This window comes from Myxine glutinosa, chromosome 2 (genome assembly GCF_964187855.1).
Source record: "Myxine glutinosa chromosome 2, kmMyxGlut1.1, whole genome shotgun sequence".
Lineage (NCBI taxonomy): Eukaryota > Metazoa > Chordata > Myxini > Myxiniformes > Myxinidae > Myxine > Myxine glutinosa.
Window position 1 is genome coordinate 15049296 of NC_136262.1, and position 18226 is coordinate 15067521.

An 18226-nucleotide genomic window follows, 5' to 3' on the forward strand; every position below is an offset into this window, starting at 1 on the left:
TCACCACCACGTTATTAAAAACACCTCACCACCACGTAATTCAAAACACCTCAGCACCACATAATTCAAAACACCTCACCACCATGTAATTCAAAACACCTCACCACCACGTAATTAAAAACACCTCACCACCATGTAATTCAAAACACTTCACCACCATGTAATTCAAAACACCTCACCACCACGTAATTCAAAACACCTCAGCACCACATAATTCAAAACACCTCACCACCACGTTATTAAAAACACTTCACAACCACAGAAACAAAAGTTTGACTGTGTAGTTCAGTGACAACACAGACACTGCTCAGATATGTAAATATATAGATAGATGATTGTACCCGAGTTGCTGTTTTGTCATGGTTTACACCAATCATAATACAAACAATTATTTTGCATAAATGTATTTGTAATATACGTGATATTACATGTGTAAACAATTGAAGTTGAAGATTAAAGTTGAAAATTTTTTTTTTTTAATTTTTGAAAAAATAATAATAATACATTTTCAAAGTTTTTCAAAACAAATACCCTTAAGACATACACACGGGAGAGATAGGTGCATACCAGAAGTTTGGTACGATTTCACAAAAAATTAAGGGAGTAGTTCATTGACAACACAGACACTGCACAGATATATATAGATATACACATACATACACTACATGGCCAAAAGTATGTGGACACCCGAACATCACACCCGTATGTCCTCGTCGAACATCTCATTCCAAAATCATGGCCATTAATATGGAGTTGGTCCCCCCTTTGCTGCTATAACAGCCTCCACTCTTCTGGGAATGCTTTCTACTAGATATTCGATCATTGCTGTGGGGATTTGCTTCCATTCAGCCACAAGAGCATTAGTGAGGTTGGGCACTGATGTTGGTCGATTAGGCCTGGCTCACTGTCGGCGTTCCAATTCATCCCAAAGGTGTTCAATGGGGTTGAGGTCAGGGCTCTGTGCAGGCCAGTCACGTTCCTCCACACCGATCTCGACAAACCATTTCTGTATGGGCTTTGCTTTGCGCACGGGGGCATTCTCATGCCGAAACAGGAAAGGGCCTTCCCCAAACTGTTTCCACAAAGTTGGAAGCACACAATCGTCTAGAATGCCATTCTATGCTGTAGCGTAAAGATTTCCTTTCACTGGAACTAAGGGGCCTAGCCCGAACCATGAAAAACAGCCCCAGACCATTATTCCTCCTCCATCAAACTTTACAGTTGGCACTATGCATTCGGGCAGATAACGTTCTCCTGGCAACCGCCAAACCCAGATTCATCCGTCGGACTGCCGGATGGTGAAGCGTGATTCATCACTCCAGAGAACGTGTTTCCACTGCTCCAGAGTCCAATGGCGGCGAGCTTTACACCACTCCAGCCGACGCTTGGCATTGCGCATGGTGATCTGAAGCTGTGTGCGGCTGCTAGGCCATAGAAACCCATTTCATGAAGCTCCTGACAAACAGTCGTGGTGCTGACGTTGCTTCCAGAGGCAGTTTGGAACTCCGGAGTGAGTGTTGCAACCGAGGACAGATTATTTTTATGCGCTACGCGCTTCAGCACTCGGCGTTCCCGTTCTGTGAGCTTGTGTGGCCTACCACTTCTCAGCTGAGCTGTTGTTGCTCCTCGACGTTTCCACTTCACAATAATAGCACTTACAGTTGACCGGGGCAGCTCCAGCAGGGCAGAAATTTGACGAACTGACTTGTTGGAAAGGTGGCATCCCATGACGGTGCCACGTTGAAAGTCACTGAGCTCTTCAGTACGGCCCATTCTACTGCCAATGTTTGTCTATGGAGATTGCATGGCTGTGTGCTTGATTATACGTACCCGTCAGAAATAGGTGTGGCTGAAACAGCCAAATCCACTAATTATAAAGGGTGTCCGCATATTTTTGGCCATGTAGTGTGTATATAATTGAAGAAACAGGAAGTAAATTCCTGCGTGGGGCTGGTGTGAAAAAAATATTACTCAACCCGGGACTCGAACCCATTGACCTCATACCGCCACTGAGCTATTGTCTTCAGGATATCCTCAGAAATTTGCCATACTAACACTGCGAGCTTTTTCCCCCCATACTATCACTAATATATATATATATATATATATATATATATATATATATATATATATATATATATATATATATATATACATATACACACTACAGAGCCTACCTTCGCTGACGGACCAATTACAATTAGTTGTCCTGTTTACAAAATTAATTTGTCTGTGCAAAGAGTGCTTTAACCTCAGCGTTGTCCAGGTCAAAAAGAGAATTGTAATACCCTCTGCCACCATCACCTGGTGGCGCAACACTGTACAGATTTACATCGAGAATTTATATCCCCCACACCTCCGTGTTAGTCCGCGTTCACATAGCCTATGTTGCCCCTCCACACAAAGTTATATTTGTACCCCGAGTTTGGACTCTGTAACTTAAAAGATGTGTCCGTGCATAGAACACATCCAGAGAGAGAGAGAGACAGACAGACAGACAGACAGACAGACACACAGAGACAGAGACAGACACTTTTGAAGCTCTTTTATTATAAAGGTAAGAAAACCATACAAGTCAAGCAAATAATAAAGTCACCACAATTCCAAACATGTGTAGCCAAACAATAAAAACACCAAGCACTAAAATAAAAAACTTAACAAACCATTATCAAGTTTACAAAACCCACCCTTTGCACACCATTTTTCCACAAAGGTTTGTAAATCATCTTTCATTTGGCAAAAAGAAAATTCCAAGCGTAACCTTGCCATGACCAGAGCCTTAAACACAATTACCACATCACATAAAATATCAGCATTTGCCAGGAGCTTTGCTTTTCTTGTTTTGTAGATTGCTAATTTTCCAATAGAAATTAAGAAATTAACAAGAGCAGTCTCAGAGCGTTTTTTATAACTAAGTGGTGTTCCAAAGATAAAAACACGTGTAGAAAAATAAAAGTTCATACGATTAAAAAAGGTTGATAAAAAACAAAGAACGGAGAGAGTCTTGCACAATCTATGTAAGCATGGAAAAGGTCTTCAGAAATCATACAAAAAGGGCATTCCACTGAATTATCCTCATTAAAACGATGTAATAAAACATTGGAGGGCAACACCATATGGGCGAGTCTCCAAGCAATATCACCAGTCCTTTTAACAATCGGTGAAACATACATTGCAGACCATTGCGGATGGGAGGGAGACCCAGAAGGCAGTTTCTCTTTCCATCGAGCCCCAAAATAAACTGGCTGTAACGAGGGAAACCGGACTGAAATACACAAACGATACAGTCTCTTTTTGTCCTTGCTGGAAAGTGGTGATGAGGATAACAAGATAGATGTTGTGGCGCTATCAGCCGGCAGGCTAGAGCTAGCACAGATCTGTGGTGGTGTATGGTGGTCACCAATGTTGGTGGTTGAGCTCAGGCCCAAGTGCCTAAAAACACACAGGATTTCCTGTAGGACCTTGGCTACGCTCCTCAAAGATCTGATGCCAGTTCTTACTTGAAGATGTCCTGCGGAGAACCAACTATTCCTGTTAGTCACGAAGGTCCCGAGTCGTTTTCACGCCAGCACTCACAAAACGTTGCACAAAAGCACGTGAGCGAGGAATAGCAGGAAAGAGGGCATTGTAGAAAAGGGGTTCCCGGAGGAACCTTTCACTGTTGTATGTCCCCATTTGCCGAGTTACTGAAATGGACCGCCAGACGTTCAAGACATCTTGGTAAAAGTCAGGGAGCAGCGAAGCATCGACATGTTGCAGCTCCATGAAGAAGAGTTCACAATTGTACCCAAGCATGCCGGCTTGTTTTAATATACAGTTTGCAGTCGATTTCCAGGGCAAGGCCTCCAGAAATATAAAACGACGAGCTGTAGAGACTCGGAAGGCCATCACCCGACAAAGAATGTCCACAAGCCCATGACCTCCTTCTGCCAGTGGAAGGCAAATAGTCTCTGGCTTTAGCCAGTGTTTGCCATCCCAAAAGAAGTCAAGTAAACATTTTCGGATTGCTGACACCAACGTTGCAGGTGGCTGCAAGGCAATCATTTTATGCCATAAGAGAGGGGCCACCAGGTTGTTAATGACCAGGGCACGACCTCAGAAAGACAAGGTCGACAAAATTCCTCTCCATCTGTTTAATTTATTGCTAATTTTGTGGAGCAAACCATCCCAATTCCTTTTGACAAAACCTGGGGTTCCAAGATAAACACCGAGGTATTTCACACCTTCTTTTCCCCATGTCAAATTCATAGGGAGAATTGGAAGGGCAGGAGGTGGCGTACCGCCGACCCAAACTGCTTTGCATTTCGACCAATTAATTTGCGTTGTACATGCTTGAGAGTAGACCCGTAGACACTCAAATAGCAGAGCAATGTCATTACTGCTGCGAACAGCAACACATACATCATCAGCATAGGCCGAAATGATAACGGGATTTTCTGATGGAGTCACTGAAAATCCCATAAGAGAAGATTGTAAACGAATCAAAAGGGGCTCAATGCAAAGAGAGTACAAGATTCCAGATAAGGGACAACCTTGCCGAATTCCCCTCCCAATCCGCAAAGGTGAACAGAGACCATCATTGATTTTGATCAAGCTAAAAATGTGATTATACAATAAGGATACATATGAAATAAAGGATGCCCCAAAACCAAATTGCTTTAAAATGTGAAACAAATACTCATGATTAACAGAGTCAAAAGCCTTTTCTTGGTCAATAAAAAAGAGACCGGTATGTTGTTGTTGAAATGCACACACATCCCACAGGTCTCGTACCAAAAAAATGTTATCGTGCATAGATCTGTGCATAACACAGTACGATTGATCCTGATGTATAACTGTGCTTAAAACAGTCTTTACACGGCTCGCTAGCGTTTTGGCAAAAATCTTGTAATCTGTGCAGAGAAGAGAGATTGGACGCCAGTTCTGTATCAATTGCAGGTCGTTTTTCTTAGGGATAAGGCAAACAACTGCACGTCGACAACTAAGGGGTAACAATCCCTCACGTAGACTGTATAAAAACACTGAGTGCAAAGCAGGACCAAGCATGTCCCAAAAGGTTTTATAAAATTCAGCTGGTAGCCCATCAAAACCAGGAGCCTTATGATCAGCAAGGTCATCTAGCGCAGTTTTAAGTTCACCGAGAGTAATGTACTCATCCAAGACATGCCGTTGATGCTCATCTATCTGCGGTAAATTGGTCGTAATATTCTGCATTGCAGGCACATCATTAGGCTTATAGGAAAACACATTCTCAAAATAAGACTGACCAAAATGAACAATCTCCGTATTATCACTAAGAATATGCCCATCACTAGCCCGAAGACCAAGCATTTGCTGGCTCGCCTTCGTCGTCTTCTCAAACTTAAAGAAATCTTTACAACATGTGTTTGAGGACAGTAAACCATTCACTCTCAGCCTGACGAAGGCACCAATACCATTTTCTTGAATTAATTCCTTAAGCAGAGTTTGTTTTTCAAAGAGGAGTTGACACCGTTTTTCATCACTAAGGACCTCAGCACCTTCCTGCAATCGTAGAATTTCTTGTTTCAAGGCATCAATACATAATTGTTTACTTTGAGAGCAATTGGTTTTGTATTGCTGACAGAAAACACGGATCTGCGCTTTAGCATAGTCCCACCACTGACAGAGATTTCGGAAACGATGTTGGAAATCCACAACCTTGTCCCAAAAAACCACAAAGGATGATTTAAAGAAAGGATCGCTCAGAAGTGAGGTGTTAAAGGACCAATACAGGGTGCGGCGTTTGAAACGAGGAAAAGAAAAGCACAGTTTTACCAAAGAATGGTCAGAGAAGCCTGAAGGGACAATAGCCGTATATGTCACAAGATTGACAGCAGAGTTAGGAATATAAAATTGATCAAGACGAGCAAGTGAAAGATGATTTAGTAAAACCCGACACCAGCTAAATTGCTGCAGGTTTGGGTGTTGTTGCCGCCATACATCGTTAAGGTCATGCCGCGAAATTATACTGGAAAGAGGCCTACTTGAAGCTGGATGTGGCTCTGCACTGTTCCTACCTAAAGTTGGGTTTAAAGTACAGTTAAAGTCACCCCCGAAGCACAACAACGTATCAGAAGAGAGGTGTCTTAGGAAATTAAAGGACTGATTAAAAAAAGTTCCTCTATCTGTACTATCGCTTGGAGCATAGACGTTAACAAACATAAATCGTTGCTGATTGTATTCAAACTCTACAGAGGCTAGATAGCCTGGTACAATTTCCTTAAATATGGGGGAGACAGACAAACGTGTACTGACAAAAAAAGCAATACCCGCACTCACAGAATCGGTATTACTAAAAAACCAAGTGCCAATCAGCTGTTGCTGCCAATCAGCCATGCAGTCTTCAGTGGCACGAGTTTCTTGCAATAAAAGTACATCAATCTTTTCCCTCCTGGCTAATTGCACAGTTTGGGACCTACACAGCTGAATGCGCCCACCATTAATGTTCAAGCTTGCTATGTTCATAAAAACATAGGCAGCAACACAGCCATTACAGGTTTAATTCTTTCCTTGCTGTGACAAGGTACCTCTTCAGTCTTTTCAGTGATTGATCAGAAATATGAAGGGCTGCAGATTGTTGTACAACTTCCTGAGCCCCACTAATGAAGGCGTGAGTGTCAACGAAGAAATCGAAAATTTTCACGCGCTTTTTACGGTAAGTTTTTTGTAGGAAATCCACGATTTCAGCAGGAGGGACAGAGCCTCCAGAGACATGCCCCAATGAGAAGTCGGCCTCACCATCACTCAGTGAGGCAACGGAAGAACCCCCATCAGTCACAATCGTTGTATTGAGAGTCCATTGCCGAAGCAACGGGCTCATCGACATGACAATCTGAGACTTCAGCACTATCACCCTGCTGACCATGAGCTTGACAAGGCTCAGCTGCCTCAATGGAGGATTCCACAGACAGATCACTAGTTCCAACACACTCACCACTCCCCACAGAGGGAGGGGTGGCACAATTAACGCAAGCTTCAGCAGTGGACACACATGGAGGCTCAACCTCACATGGAGGTTTACCCTCAAAACACTGGAGAGACTCAGGTGCTGTCTGGCCAACACATAAATTTTCAGCATTTATCACATTACCCTCAGAGTATTCTGAAGGTGGGGGAGGTTGAGGAATTTCCTCAACTGGAGGAAACTGCTGAGGAGGAGGTCACGCTCCACCATAACCTTCACTAACCACTTGAGCGAAGGTTGGAGGACCGGCCAAGACCTTATTATCAGGCTCGTTGAGGTCGCTAGAAGGTGGGAGGGTTCTTTTCCTGGTTCTCTGTTTGTCTACAATGGGGTTTGCATCAGCACCACCCATATTGTTTACATCATCGACAACGATCTCAGTAGAGCCCTGCTGTTCATCACCATTCAGGCTAGTGACTCTATCTGTGGACTTTTTCGGGCACGAGTCTTTTAAACGACCATATTGACCACACTCAAAACAAACTAGACTCTGTGGAGACAAAGACCCGATAAGTGTGACCTTCGACCTTGAAGGGCAATACCGCATTTAAAGAGGTTACACCACGCGGTAAGATCATATAAACAAAACGACGAAAGGACATGACGTGTTTTAAACGGTTATTTTTTCCTCGTACAGGAACCATAGTAACTGAAGAGACGACAGAACCAAGTTTGTTTAGTTCAGTAACCAGGTCTTTGTTCTTAAGGAACGGCGGAGCGTTAGAGAGAGAAACTCGAACTGCCGGCGTGTCGAGTGGACATACCTGAACAAACACGTCGCGGGCAAAGAAAAGTCCGTGCTCGACTATTTGAGCAACCATGGGCACTGTGGAAACAAAGATTACCACGCGTTTATTCATGCGAGAAGCCGCTTTTACATTATCCAAACCGATTAACTCTCCGACGGAAAGGATAATGGCCTCGACATCGATTCCCGACGGAGGTGAGCAAACTAACCCATGCTTCCGGGTTAGCGCTTCAAGAGATGTGTAACGAGAGCTATCCGCCATCGTTTACACGTTTAAACAAAGGATAAATGTATAAAGGGTTACTGAAGCCAAAAAGCTCCAGTAAACAAACGAAAAATAAAAATATTTACGAAAAAAGAAACGGAAAAAGTATTATGATTTGTAACACGAGGCGAAAAAAACCGAAGAGGGAACCGCCCTAAGGGGGAACCTTTATCGGTCTCACCACGTGTGCGCTCTCACCTTCTCACTCTCAAGAGGGGGGGAGGGATGATAACGTGGAAGGGTGACACACAAAAGACGGCACAAAGGTGAGAAGAGGTAAGGGGAGGGTAAAGATACAAACCACGAGCACGGAACTACAATGCCAAAACACGAGCAGACGCCATGACACCGCACCCAACGCACCGACAGCCGACAGGTGGCGACAGAGAAAGACAGAGACAGACAGATTTTTTTGGCCTTTTGTAGAATTAGATATACATACACACATTCACACGCTTACACACGTAGATATGCACACACGAAGGTTGATACTTCGAGACCTGGGAGGGCTCCGATACATCTTCTGAAACCTACTTATGGAGATAACAACCAACAACACACACGCACACACACATTTTTTGAATAGAGGTGCTAGTTCTGATTCACCATAGCAGTTCTTGTATACCATCGATGTTAAATTATTGACATTTGATGACACAATACCATGCAGGTGAGCTGATTCTTACCGATGGAATCCACTAGAAATCACGGATTTGGTGTACTGTATATTGTATGACATAATGTGTAGTAATATATTTCCGTAGATGGTGTTTTGCTTTGAAGACAATGTTGTGCTTTTTATTAAGCATTCGATGGCGAATGCTGGAAACAAGCTTTAGAGTTATCCAGAGTGCTGTTGACCTATTTTGAGCCGATTTTGTGGTTCCTTATTAACCGTACAACATTGTGTGAATCTGGGGTTAGCAATAAGCTGTCTGTCATGTTTCTCTTAATTCCACTAAATTTGTACAAATAATCACATTTTTTATTTGATGTGGATTTTTGTTTTCAAAGTTTAAATCACTGTTTTTGCAAAACTGCATTCTTTTATATTTTACTCTCAAATTAGCTTTTCATTTACTTTGCTTGTTAAAATTATCTTTATTTAATCACTGCTATTTTCATCCAAACAGGTCCTCTTCTTGTTCTTTATATAAAGGACACAAAGTTTTATTTGACAGTCACCCTTTGTTTGAAAAAAAAAATATATATATATATATATATATATATATATATATATATATATATATATATATATATATATATATATATATATATATATATACTATATATATATATATATATATATATATACTATATATACTATATATATATATATATATACATATATATATATATATATATATATATATATATATATATATATATATATATTATGTATATAGATATATATGTACATAGATATATATGTATATAGATATATATTTACATATATATATATACAGACTTGGCATTTAACATGGAATATTTTTTTTCTGGGGGTGAACTTACTTTTCAAGATGACTTAGAACCAAAAGTTCATTGGAATTATGTTGAAATTATTCTAGATTTTGTTGATGTGACCTTTAAAAGAAACAAAAACCACATTTGACATTTCGAAGCAAATAAATTGATCCTTGAAAGTGATGTAAACTGATATCGAACTCAATTCACGGACAGTACTGTGTTAAACTTCTGTGCGTTTTCCAGAAGTATGTTTTTATTTGCACATTAGCCAAAATTTTTTTTTACAAAAACAAAAGTTAAATTACGACTGGGATTACGGACAGTAAAATTACAGTTCAGTACTTCGTGTAACCCCCACGAGCATTCAGGAGAGCACGTACACGTTGAGGCATGCTGTTCACAACATTTGCCAAGGATTGGGCAGGAATCGCTTGCCATGCAGTGACAATAGCCTGCTGCAATTCATGCACAGAGGCAGGCTGCTGGTCCAAGTTGTCGATTTGACGCGTTAATTCTGCCCACAGGTTCTCTATCGGATTCATATCCGGGGACATGGCAGGCCACTCCATATGCTCTACACCACGGTCAGCAAGAAAGTGTTGGATCATGCGAGCACGATGAGGCCGTGCATTGTCATCTTGGAAGACAAAGTTTTCTCGAAGGCTGCACGAGCAAATGGAAGCAATGTTTCTTCCAGAATGGCCCTGTGCTTGAACTGGTTCAGGTTTCCATTCAGAACAACCAGGTCAGTTTTGCCCCCTGCATGAAAAGCAGCCCAAACGGTCACCCCACCACCTCCAGCTTGGACTCTTGGCACTATACAATCTTCGTTGTGGTCTTCATGCACTTGTCTGCGCACTCGGACGCGGCCATCTTGACGATAGACCAGAAATCTAGACTCGTCACTGAAGGTCACGTGATTCCAGTGTCCTGGCTGCCATTGACGGTGCTCTCTGGCCCACTGCAATCGGCGCTGGCTGTGTTGTCTGGTCAGGCGTGGCTTTCTCAGTGGACGCCTGGCACGATAGCCTGCTTGAACCAGTCGTTGGGTGACTAGCCTTCTGGATACAGGCACATTTGTCAGTTGCTGCCACTCAGCCCTAAGCCAATTAGCTGACTTGGTATATGGCCATTGCGGACTAACCGGTGCAGCTGGCGATCATCCCTCCTTGTGGTACTGCGGGGACGTCCTGGCCTCGGTATTGGAGTTGGGACACCCCTCTGAGCATTTGGTTTCAGGATCTTTGACACCTGACCTTGTGTGATGCCATACTGCCGAGCACCTTCTGACAAACCAGATGTGATCTGCTTAACAGAAACTTTCCTCCTTCATGATGTCTCTGATGCCTTGGTATCTCTCCCAGGTTACTCCCTCCTCCGGTATGATAGACCTGAGCCTCGTCCTGGAGGTGGGGTTGCTATCTTTATAAAAAAACTCTCTTCCTCACTCGCCCTCCACTGCCCTCTCTCCACCTCACCCCCAGGAATACCTTTGGCTACGGCTTCCCCTTCGCTCCCACCTTTTGTTCATATGTGTGTTGTACCGTCCACCAAACAGCAATGACTCCATCTACATCTCACTGTCTGATAATATGGACCAACTTCTATCTACCCATCCCAACTCTCTCTTCCTCATATGTGGTGATTTCAATTGTCACCATGCCAGTTGGCTGGGGGTGGGTACCTCTCTCACCAGCCATGGCTCTTCAGCAAAGGACTTCTGCGACTCACTGGGACTGACACAATCTGTCAATTTCCCGACCCGGATCTCAGTCAACGGAGCATCTTCTCTTCTGGATTTGGTTATGACAAACTTCCCTGAAAATGTCTGCTGCTCTTCTTCTGCTCCAATCGGCTCATCTGATCATGTGCTTGTCAAAGTGGACATCTCTCTGACCATTCTCAGAGAGCCTCCTCAGCGTCGACGAGTCTGGCATTTCACTCTGGCCAACTGGCACGGTCTTCAAGCAGCCAACAATCATCTGGACTGGTCTCCCATCTCTACCGCCTCTGACATCAACTCATCCTGGGAATTCTTTCAAAGTAAATTGCTCTCTCTCATGCACAGATTTATACCATCTTGTCTTCAGTTGTCATACCCTTCCTCCCGTCCATGGTACACGGAATCTTGTGGTGAGGCTGTTGCCCTGAAACAACTTGCTTTCGTCTCCTGGAAAGCAAATCCAACGGAAGGAAATCTCATTTCCTTTCACAAAGCCCGAAACAAGTGTGTGTCCACCCTCAGGAGAGCCAGGAAACAATATCTCACCATTCTCAAGACCGAACTCTCTCATCTGTCTCCCTCTTCCAAATCCTGGTGGCGTCTGGTCAAATCTGTTTCTGGTGTTTGTTCCCCCTCCATCCCCTCCCTCACCTCAAACGGCTTAACGGCTGACTCCACACGTGAAAAAGCTGAATGCCTCAACTCTGTGTTTGCCTCTAAATCTTGTGTCCCAAACCCATCCCTCTCTGTACCCACCATACCCAGTCATACCCAGCTGCTCCTGGACTCTGTGTCCTTTCCTCCTGACAAGGTGGAAAAGTTTCTGTCAACCCTCGACTCTGATTCTGCAACTGGTCCTGACGGCATCAGCCCACGGGTCCTAAAATCATGTTCTTCTGCTCTTTCACTCCCTCTTTCTGTTCTCTTCACCCTCTCTTTTGCTCAAGGTCATCTGCCATCTGCTTGGAAATCAGCCAACATCACCGGTTTGCACAAAAAAGGTGCAAAAACAGATCCCAGCAACTACAGACCAATCAGCCTTCTCCCAATTATCAGCAAAGTCATGGAATCCATCATTGCTTCAGATATTAAATCTTTCCTCTTCTCCAATGGCTTGATCTCTGATCATCAATTTGGTTTCAGACCTGGTCACTCTACTCTGGACATGCTGCTTCTGCTTTCTCAACAATGGATGGAGGTCCTCAATGCCAAACAGGAAATTAGAGCTGTCTCCCTTGACATTTCACGTGCCTTCGATACGGTCTGGCACCCTGCTCTGCTCACCAAACTCTCCTCCTTTGGTATCCATGGAAATCTCCACGCATGGCTGGCGGACTTCCTCTCTGGTCGTAGTCAACGTGTGGCCCTGAATGGGTTTCTCTCATCTCCTCTTCCTGTTCAGGCTGGAGTTCCCCAAGGTAGTGTTCTGGGCCCTGTGCTTTTTCTGGTCTTCATCAATGATCTCTCTGACTCTCTTGAAAATCCTCTCTATCTCTTTGCTGACGACTCTACTCTCTGTCGCTCCATTCCTCATCCCTCAGATCGGCAGTCTGCAGCCTCCTCACTCTCTGCAGACCTGGACAAAATCACAGACTGGTCAAACAAGTGGAACATGTCTTTCAATCCTGACAAATCTCACACTCTTACAATGTCTCTCCGAAAGGACCGACTGGACAACCCTCCCATCTACTTTCTCAACAATCCTCTCCAAGAAGTTCTGTCGCTCAAGCTTTTGGGTCTCACTATCTGCCATGATCTTTCTTGGGAAAACCACATTTCCAAGCTGGCCTCCAAAGCCAGTCGCCGACTGGGCATCCTCCGTCGTGCGAAGTCCTTCCTTGGCACACCTGAGCTCCTCACCACATACAAAGCTTTCATCCGCAGCTCAATGGAATACTGTTCCCCCCTCTGGGCTGGTGCTCCTGCCTCACACCTTGCTCGGCTTCACGCTGTTGAGGCCAAAGCTTTCAGAATAATTGGCATCTCCTGCGATGTAGTCAACACCGAGGGCCTTTCACTCACTCACTCACCGCAGGCAGGTTGGTGGTCTTTCTGTCTTCTACCGACTCCTCTCCGGCCTTGCTCCCCCAGCTCTCTCTGTGCTCTGTCCCCCCAATATTCCTTCAGGTCGCACAAGATCTGCCTGCAACCCTCTTATGGTTAAACTGCCAAAGTCTAGGCTCTCTGCTCACCTTCACTCTTTCATTCCCCTTTTCTCCCGCCTCTGGAACAAACTCCCCCACTCCCTTCAATCCCACTCCTCCCTCCAGGTCTTTAAAACCGCTGTTCACCACCATCTCTTATCTTCCCCCATCGAAAACCTTGATCTTTTCTACCCCCGGTAATTCACCCCAGAGTCCTTGCAGTGTTCATATGTTTTATTCCTCTCCCACCTCCCCCGAAGTCCTCCCGATGTCCCTGCTCTCAAATGTTGTGTTTGTGTCCTTCCCCCTCTTCCCCCTCTCTTTTGTGTCCTTACCCCCCCCCCCCCCTCTCCCCATCTTGTCTGCCGCTCCCCTTGTTTTTTGTGTTTTGTGTGTCGGTTTGTCTTTTTGTGTGATTAATGTTAGCTCTTTCACGAGCCTCGATCTTGTATACAAAAAAAAAAAAAAAAAAAATAGCACGCTGTTTCATGCCGGAATTTCGTAAAGCCACCACTAAATGACAAACAGCATTGTCGAATTGACGGACCATCTCAAGGGGAAGCGGCAATAACTTTTGTAGATGTGCAGCAATTGTTTTCCACTAATACAGAATGCAACAACCCTTATATACCCAATTGTGAAGCCAATCGTCAAATGTACCTGTCCGTACATTTTGTCACGCCACCTGTGATATAATCCTGTTATTGACTTCTTGCTGCGACAGACAATCAGTGACATGGTTCTTTTAACAAAGAAATCACCGAATCGTAAAATAAACTCACCAGATTGATATACCGAGTTCAGAAAGTAAACCCAAGTCAAGAAAAAAAATATATTCCATCTTAAATGCCAAGTCTGTATATACATAGATATATAATTATATATATATATACACCTATATGCATACATATACTTATATACACACACATATGCATACACAGTGCCCATAGAAAGTCTACACCCCCTTTCAAAATTCGCACCTTTTGTTACCTTGTAGCCTGGAATTAAATTGCATTAAAGCAGACCTTTTGCACCTTTATTTACACATCATAATCCACATCTTCCAAGTGAAAAATAAATTCTAAATATTTCAGAAAATTAATTTAAAAAAAAAAAACTAGAATATCTTGGTTGGATAAGTGACTATCTTGATGTGAATATCTTGATCTCACTGACCCTTGTAATAAGCAATTGTAAATTAGCTCAGGTGTAACAAATCACCTTCAAAATCACACACAAAGTTAATTGGGCTCCACCTGTGTTCAATTGCAGTGATTCTGATTATTTCAGAATAAAATCAGCTGCTCCTGTAGGTTTCCTCTGCTGGGTCGTGCATTTCACAGCAAAGACTCAACCATGAGCATCAAGGACATTTCTAAAGAGCTCTGGGATAAAGTTGTGGAAAGGCACAGATCAGGGGATGGGTATAGAAATATTTCAAAGGCCTTGAATATCCCTTGGAGCACATTCAAGACAATCATTAAGAAGTGGAAGGTGTATGGTACCACCAAGACCCTGCCTAGATCAGGCTGTCCCTCCAAACTGGATGACCAAGCAAGGAGGAGACTGATCAGAGAGGCCACCAAGAAGCCAATGACAACTTTGAAAGACCTACAGGCCTTTATGGCAAAGACTGGTCACTGTGTGCATGTGACAACAATATCCCAAGCACTCTACAGGTCTGGCCGGTACGGTAGGGTTGCAAGAAGGAAGCCTTTACTCAAAAAAGCCCACCTTGAGTCCATTTGAGGTATGAAAACAATCACTCCGGAGATTCTGAAGCCATGTGACAAAACGTTTTGTGGTCTGACGAAACCAAGATGGAGCTTTTTGGCCTAAATGCAAAACATTACGTTTGTCCCAAACCCAACACAGCACATTATCCATGGGGAGGTTTCATGTTATGGCATCATGTTATGGCATCATGTTATGGGGAGGTTTCTCATCAGTAGGGACTGGCCCACTCATCAGGATAGTGGGGAAAATGGATGGAGCAAAATACAGAAAAATCCCAGAGGAAAACCTGCTGCCCTCTGGAAGAAAGCAAAATTTGAGACAGAAGTTCACCTTTCAGCATGACAACGATCCGAAGCACACAGCCAAAGTGTTGTGTTGTAAAGGACTTCAAGAATGAAGAATTCAGTAACGTCCAACTGTTTTATTCAATCCAACATCGGACATCGGAGCACGTCCCGCTCCAATCCTCTCCATGCTCCGTCCTCTACCCGGAACTCCTCCTCCTATTGGCCACGCCCCCTCTAGCGTACCTTCTATGCACAACACCACATGTCCCCCTTTCTTTAACCACATGCATACCATAACTCAGTGACCAAGAATGTATATAGTTAACTCGAAGATGAAATGTAGTAATGCCACAGCGTGGATTAACCATAAAACAAGTAATAATAGACATGCAACAGTTTATCATAGCTTCCTTTCTTACTCTCCAAGAACTTTAGATTACATCATCACATAATCTCGTGTCCAGACTGGAGGTCTGCGAACTCTGGCATCCAGGCCGACCGGCACAGATTCTGATGTGTCTTGAGCTGGTGGTGCGGTGATGTCAGGAAGGATTGGTTGCTCGGGATCGTCTTTCATTCCCTTGACAGACAGATGCTAAATGAGAAGCATTCCAGATCCGTCCATCGGACAGTTTGTACGTGTGAGAACCTCTTCGCACCATAACTTGGAGAGGCGCTGAAATTTTAGATTGTCCCTTTCGGAGGATGCCAGGTTTCCTCACTCGGATGAAGGAGCCACATTCAAAGTTCACATCCTTTGACCCCCGCCGTTTGTCGGTGTACGCCTTTTGCTTGTTCTGCTTCTCTTGTACTGTGAGTGCTGTGTCTTTGCGTGATGGTGTGTTGGCCTTTGGCACCTGTAACTCAGGTACATGCAGCTGGTGTGCATCTCTCTCCCATGAAGCAGTTCAGCAGGTGATCGCTGTGTTGTGGCATGTCGGGTTGCCCGGTATGTTTGAAGAAAGTCCGTTGTAAATGTTTTCCAGTCTTTCCCCTCGATGTTAGCAGTGAGCAAGCTTTATTTTAAGCTTCAATTGAATCGTTCTATTTCTCCATTCGCTTGCAGGTAGTAGACTGCTGACTTTCTGTGTGTAATGTCTCTGTCTTTCAGAAAGGTTTCAAATTCCCGAGAGGTGAATTGTGAATCATTGTCGGATATCAACTCTTTTGGGTTACCTTCTCTGCTGAAGACAGATGACAGGAACTTGATCACTGTAGTGGAAGTGACCTGGGAGGTGAAGGCAATTTCTGGCCATTTGCTAAAGTAATCGATGAGTGTGATAGCGAAACAACAGTCCAGTGTTGCAGAATCGAAGGGCCCCACTATGTCGATTGCCAGTTTCTCCCAAGCTGCATCAGGATAAGGAACCGGCTGCAGTGGTGATGCGTGCGTCACAGCTGTCTTGTCGTGCTGCTGACAAGTAATGCAAGCTTTGATTGCGGACTTTACGTGCGCGTCCATTCCCGGCCACCAGTACAGATCCCTTAACTGCTGCTTTGTCCTCACTATACCCTGGTGAGTGTCATGCACTAATTTGATGAAATGTGGTTGTAGTGCATCCGGGACAAGAAGGCGGTGAGTACCTCTCATCACTCAGTCCTCTTGTAATGACAGTTCACTTTACAATCTGAAGTAAGGAAGGAGATCAGGATCCAGGCCTTTCAACGTTTTCGGCCAGCGCTTTGTAAGCATTTCACGCAACTTTGCTTGAAAAGGGCAGTTTTGAATTCTTCAGCTGTCACAGCAGTGAGGGTTTATGTGAGCGTGACAACCTCAACATCATCCTCCAGGCTTGGCTCTGAAGTAGGTAGTGGCAGGCGAGACAAACAATCAGCTGTTACATTTTCAGAGCCAGGCTTGTACTGAATGTCATAATTAAATGACAGAAGCTGTGCGGACCATCTGGCCACGCGCATTCCAGCTCTTTCCAATCCTTTTGTGGAAAGCAGTGTAGTGAGAGGACTGTGGTCAGTGCGTAATGTGAAATGTCTGCCCCAGAGATACATTCATGTGAAAAAGTAAGTACACCCCATGTAAAATTTTGACTTTTTCAACATATTTCAACATACAGGTATTTGATCTTCATTTCAACAATATTGATAGATAAAGGTGATATAATATAACAAATATCATGAAACATTTACATTTTGTAGTCCATTGTATAATTTAAATAAACATAAATGCAAATTTCGCACGTGGAAAAAGTAAGTACACCCCATGAAATGTTTTTAAAATCTTTTTAACATATGTGGACATATCAATATTTGATCTTCATTTAAACAGTATCTATAGATAAAGGTGATCTAATTGAACCAAAAAACAATGAAAAATTGACTTTGCAATAATTTATTCAACAAAAAATTGTTGCACAGCATGCACAGCTCTTTTCAAATCCCCCCACAACATCTCGATGGGATTTAGATCCGGGCTTTGACTTGGCTATTCCAGAACCCTCCATTTCTTCCTTTTCAGCCATTCCTTGGTGGATTTACTGGTATGTTTAGGGTCATTGTCATGTTGCAAGGTCCACCTTCGGTTGAGCTTCAACTTTCCGACAGATGGCCTCACATTATCCTCAAGCACCCTCTGGTACAATGAAGAATTCATAGTGGATTCTATGATGGTGAGCTGCCCAGGCCCTGATGCAGCAAAGCTGCCCCAAACCATAATATTTCCACCACCATGCTTTACAGTTGGTATCAGGTTCTTGTAGTCAAATGCTGTCTTTGGTTTTCACCAAACATGTCTTCTGGTACTGTGGCCAAATAGCTCTACCTTTGACTCATTTGTCCAGAGCACATTGTTCCAGAAGTGCTGGTCTTTGCCTAGGTGTTCATTGGCAAACTTTAGTCTTGCCCTGATGTTCTTT

The 18226-nt window shown here is 43.6% G+C and overlaps 1 protein-coding gene across 4 annotated transcripts in view; it reads left to right on the forward strand.

Moving 5' to 3' along the window:
- Window positions 1-18226, forward strand: part of LOC137422018 (proprotein convertase subtilisin/kexin type 6-like) — a 288832-nt gene that overhangs the window by 188131 nt on the left and 82475 nt on the right. The gene's annotated exons all lie outside the window — the stretch shown is intronic.